The following is a 6,476-nucleotide window of genomic DNA, read 5'->3' as shown; positions in this document are numbered from 1 at the left end:
AATAATGTAAGTGCGCCTCTCCTAGTTTGTTTATCCCTCTCCTCCTTTTCCCGTCATTTCTGAACGCCAGACTTGTGTTGATAGAAGGACATATTTACTTCGATGTTCTATTCAGCTGTTCTCTCTAACAGGTCTCTCCAAATCTGATCTAAATTGACTGAGGAGCGAACCTTATTAATTCTTTCCTGTGATAGTCAATTGCAACATTATGGATCAATTGCGTTAGAGAAGCTATTAAGCGGAATTAAACCAACTGTGCTTAATATCTTAATAGCTTAATATCTGTGAAGAAACCAAACAGTAGGTAGTTACAAGATAATTACAAGATAATATTAATCGAGCTCCAAACATCTAAATTGACATCTAAAAGCTTAACATACATATTACTGCAATAAAGATTATAACAAAACAGCATACAGTATTATGTAACAGCAACGAAAGTAACAACGTAACTACAAGTCATCACCTTAAAACATGAGGTCACAAAGCGAATTAAATTACAATGATAGGGCGTACAGCACTTGATATGATCCAATCATTATATCATTACAATAATACAACAGAAGAAACAAAGCTTTAATTTTTTTTCGGGCCCCTAAAATGGCCCAGGCAGTTGCCCCAGCTACCCCCCCCCCCTTACGGCGGCCCTGTATATATATATACACATAAACATGTATTTATGTATACGTGTATATATATATATATATATATATATATATATATATATATATATATATATGTGTGTGTGTGTGTGTGTGTGTGTGTGTGTGTGTATATGTATATAAATGTATATGAATATATATATATATACATATATGCATACATAAAGTAGCGTAAGAAGGGACAGAACTACTCCTCTCACGTACGTACATGAGTGTGAAAATAGGAAGTAGGTTAATGACCACCGGAAACCGCAATTGATGAACATAACCAATGACTGTAACCGGAATCATTAATGATGGCTAGCATGCACACTCTTTCCCGGTCGTTCCTGGCGCATCATAGCAGAAAGTAGGCATAATTAAAGTGATTATCATAATCAATGATTGGAATTGGAAATTCTGAACTGACTAATGGTATCTAACAGGCACAGGGTGTCCCTCCCCTACCCCTTCTCGCCAAGACAGGCAACTGGACAGAACGACCTTACGTGTCACAAGAAGAAGTAGGTTAATGACCACTGAAAGTGATATCATAATCAATGGTTGTTACCGGAATCAATTAACCATAGTTAATGATGTCTAACACACACATACACACCTACAGAACTCCCCTCCCCTCCTCTCTAAAACAATATGCCTGGTACCACAGATGACACCTCACCCAACTCTCTCCTACCTCACCCCATCAGCACCCCCTCTCCCATACTCTCCCCAATGCCATAATACGTTCATCAGCTGGTGTTACCTCATCTAGCGAGGATTGGAGTTGGCTGGAGATGGTTATGGCTACTCCCTAGAGGTGATGAGCATCGCCATGGCCCAACCAATAGTGAGTGTACCCACCCATACTGATCGTGCCACTGCCAGGTCTTCTCACCACCGAGAGGGCAGCCACCTCAAGCTCCATTTCCCTCATTGCGCTCGTCCCGCTGCAAGGACCAGATGTTCCAAGTGCTTAACAGGATAGCCTCGTTAAGCCTCGGGCGGTCACTCCGGGTGGACACCACTTCTGCCACCCCCGCAGCAGATTGTGGGGCCCACTGTCTGCCTGTGGGGTTCCCTTGGACTTTGCCTCACAGGCTTCATGGTGGACCTGCCAGGGTGCAGGTGTGACAAATAACTCTCGTTCCCATCCTTGCCCCAACATTTGCCCTCCCAATGGAACACACAGCCCGTCTCGCGACACCCCTCCCCCAAGCACATCCATTTATTTTTTACACTGTCGGTGAGTTATCTGCCCATTAACCTCAAGGTGGCTGAGGGGAAGGATGGTACGGAGCCAGGGCGTGTCCACACGCTGATAGGCCATGGCTCCACTGCAAAGTGCCCAGTTTTCATTGGTGGCCACGAAGAGGCATTGCAGAAGTCTCAATGATAGAGAGGCTGTGAACTGGTGGGGAGGCTTGTGCAGTGCTGCTCCCTTTTTAGCACTAGGCTAGCCAGCGGTGACAGCTGCAAGCGAGAAGGCATGCAAGCAGTTAACACTATCTAGGTTACTACACCATCGCTTCACATCACCCTGAGCATGAAGCACCGACCAGCATATATATATATATATATATATATATATATAAAATATATATATATATATATATATATATATATATATATATATATATATATATATGAACAATTGCGGAATTATATTTCAGTACACTTGCTGGATCCCACTTTTGTACATCTGGCAGCCACTCCAATGTAAACATAGAGTAAAAAGTATAATTATAAATGAGGCGAAAACCCTCGGTTGTTTGTAAGAAAGAGTGTGATTGGTAGACCATAGATGACCATAAAGTGTATTGGTATCTATTGTTTTGGAAACTACGTAAGCCACTTAATCTTTCGTTTTCTTCAAATAAGTGATAACAAATCTTGTAGTATTAGTTATCATTGACTTTGTAGTGGGATATTTTTCAAATGCGACTTCCTGGAATTGTTTGTTTATCGACATAGCAATACCTATAGAGGTGAGGCGGCATTTCCCTCTTCGTTTAATACAGCAAGTATCAGTTTTAGCTCTTTATCTCTTGAACTTGAAAATATTTCATGCTTTAAAAATCTGTGTATGGCATTTGTATCAAATAAAATTTCTTCAAATTCGCTAATACCTTTCTAAAGGCACCATCTAGCAACGGCTGATCGAACTGCTTTTTCGCCAAACTAAAACACCGATTCAATAAACAAAAAGCATGCTATATTATATTTTTCATTATAGAACATTATATGAGCGCAAAACCGCAGTAGGGCTACAATGAATATGTAGATATTTTAATTGTGTGTGTGTATGTGTGTGTGTGTGTGTGCGCGCGCGTGCGTGCGTATGGGTGGGTGTGTGCGTGTGTGCTTGCATGTATGCGCGCCGCGCGCGTGTGTGTCAATATTTGGTGATGAGTAGCTAAACAGTATGCATGATTATTTTCGAGTCGCATTCGATCAGCTGAGCGAGAAAATACATGTCTGCTTGTTTCAACTCGAGTTATTGTAGTGACCCCAGACCATCCCAGCCCGGAAATGCATATATAAGTAAATAAATAAATATATAAGTAAATAAATATAAGTAAATAAATAAATAAATAAATAAATAATTTATATATATACACACAAATATACAAATATATATATATATATATATATATATATATATATATATTATAAATACATACATATATAGACATCTCTCTCTCTCTCTCTCTCTCTCTCTCTCTCTCTCTATATATATATATATATATATATATATATATATATATATAATATATGTATGTAATTTTATATACATATATGTATACATATACATATACATATATAGATATGTATTTATGCACACAAATATGAATACGTATACATACATGAATATATATAAAATATTGGATTATGGGTGAGAGACAGAAAGATTGTTAGAGAGAACAAGTGAGAAGTGAGGAGAGAAAGATGTGAGTGAGTGTGTGTGTAAATATATAAATAATTTATATATATACACACAAATATACAAATATATATATATATATATATATATATATATATATATTATAAATACATACATATATAGACATCTCTCTCTCTCTCTCTCTCTCTCTCTCTCTCTCTCTCTCTATATATATATATATATATAATATATATATATATATATATATATATATATATATATATATATACATATATATATATATATTTTTTTTTTCTGTCAACTACATGTTATGGTATTTTGCACGAGAATGGTTCAAATGTGTATTAACTTTAAAACCAATGTTCGTAAATAAAATATTTAACAACTTCAGCTCCTCATCACACGCACACATGAACAGTCATTTTAGGACTACTACGGTTTTGCGTTCAGTTGTTCTGAATGTTAACATAGCATTATCTTTTGTTTATTGAATCAGCGTTTGTGTCTGACAAAAAGAAAATGTTATTTTATCAATTCAAAAACATATGAATATAAGAACTTTTATTTTGTGACAAAACAAGTATGCCATTTTTATCTACACCTCTCCATATACTGTAAACGAATATGCATTGACTAACAAAAGGAAACAAAGATTTAGTAAATGACAAATAAAAGTATCGCACGAGATGAACTGCCCACTTAATCAGTTTTTTTCTTCGAGATATTAGATATCGTACAGTACATGTATTGGGAGGAAGTTCATAGACTTTTGATATTTGTCCTTTTTGGAACCACTCAGGTAGTAGTACCTCTAGTTGAAAAACAAGCAGACATGTATTTTCTTACTCGGCTATTCGAGTGTGGACTCGACTCCTCAGAGAAACGCCACGACTTATGAATAATAATAGCGAGAACTACTGTGAAGTTTTAGCATTAGAAACGAATTATACATAATGTTTCGTTACTCATCACCTAGTATTGACGTAGTATTTCCATAGACGCTACACACACACACACACACGCACGAACGCACGCACGCACGCACACACGGTTTTGCGTCCAAATTATGTTCTATTATGAAGAATATATTGCCTGTTTTCTGTTTATTTCATCAGTGTTTGGTGGCGAAAACAGTCACTTCGTTAATTCAAATGATTGTGTTGAAAGAAGGGGACATACTGCCTCACCTCACCTCACCATGTCGATAAACAAACAATTCCAGGAAATCACATTTTAAAATATATCCATCTACAAAGTCAATAATAGCTAATACTGCATGTTTTGTTATTACCTGTCTGAAGAAAACGAAAGATTAAATGGTTTACAGTTTCCAAATATAGATACCAATACACTTGTTGGTCATTTATGGTCTACCACTTACACTCCTTGTTACAAACAGCCTAGGATAAGGATAAGTCCGATATGCGAAGCCTAGTCTCGCCCGGGCTATGCCATGAGGGGAGCCCGGCCTGTGTCGACTAATGCCGACTCGCTCACGTGTGTCAGCTGGAGTTGACTCGGCTGTGCCCAGCCACAGCAGTAACCTCCGGGCGACAATTGCAACTTCTCGCGCCTGGGCGGGGCGCGAACCGCCGACCCCTCGGATGAGAGGCCAAAACGTTACCATTGTACTAGCCCGGAGGCTGACAGCCTAGGGTTTTCGGCTCATTCATAAAAATACAATTTACTCTATGTTTACATCGATGTTGTTGCCAGATGTACAAAAGTGGGACCCAGCAAGTGTAATGAAAAATAATTCCTCAACTGTACATATGTATATAGATGTATAAATATTTGTATATGTGTATATATAGATGTGTATATATATGTATATATATATATATATATATATTATACATATATATGTATACATATATGTATATATATGTTTATATATGTGTATATATACATATACAGATGAATTGGTCAGCGGCGCGAATTGGTAAGTCCTTCATTTACCACCCTGGCTAACTGCACAGGCATGGGCAAGCTGTGGTACATTTGATGCATGGTCATAACATAATAAAATGGTATTACATTTGAATTTTAGGCTATAACATTATCATGATAAGTACTATATCAGTTAAAGGAAAGGAACAGTTACACAGTCCTTTATCTACTCATCTGCCACGCCGGCGTACAGCTTGGACGAAGAAAGCATTGCTACATTTAATATGCGGTCATGTGATACTACATTCCAAATTTAAGATACAACATAAGTATATTTTTAAGACATCAGATGATATGAAATAGTTACATAGTTCTCCGTGCCTCAGGCTAGATGGTCTGAAAGACTGTAACACATGGCACTCTGAGATATAATGTACAAGTGTTCGCTTATATTCTTCATTACACAGTTTACACTTAGTTTCTTCAACATTACAAACTGTACTGACCTGCCAATACAATCTATACCCAAGCCTGATTCTTGCGGTCACAATATCACACTGTCTTGTTCTTGTTTTATATAAACCATAGATGAATGAATCTTGCTTAAACCGGTCATAGTGCTTTATGCTACAGCTTTCAGGGCATTGAGAATTAATCAACTCTGTCAAGTCCTCTTTAAAGGAAGCATTAATGCTCTATAAAATCCTAGAAAGAGGTACCCCAAGATCTATATCTACACTTTGCTTGTCACATGCTGACTTTGCTAGGCGATCAGCATGATCATGCCTGGGGATTCCAACATGCGATGGAATCCACACAAAACGTATATCATGGCCTCGTTCTTTTGCACAATACACGTTTATCCTAATGTCCTTTGCAATATTTCCTGCACTTTTGTCTTGAGTGTTCAGAGCCTGGAGAGCATTTTTGCCCTTGAGCCTTGATTCAATAGAAATTCGGTGGCCATGAGTATTCCTGCCAACTCAGATTGCGTAGTGCTAGCCCAGTCATGAACCCTCCAACAATCCTGGTGCTGCAAA

The sequence above is a fragment of the Penaeus monodon genome, chromosome 4 (genome assembly GCF_015228065.2).
Source record: "Penaeus monodon isolate SGIC_2016 chromosome 4, NSTDA_Pmon_1, whole genome shotgun sequence".
Taxonomy (NCBI): Eukaryota; Metazoa; Arthropoda; class Malacostraca; order Decapoda; family Penaeidae; genus Penaeus; species Penaeus monodon.
This window is presented reverse-complemented; position numbering follows the sequence as displayed.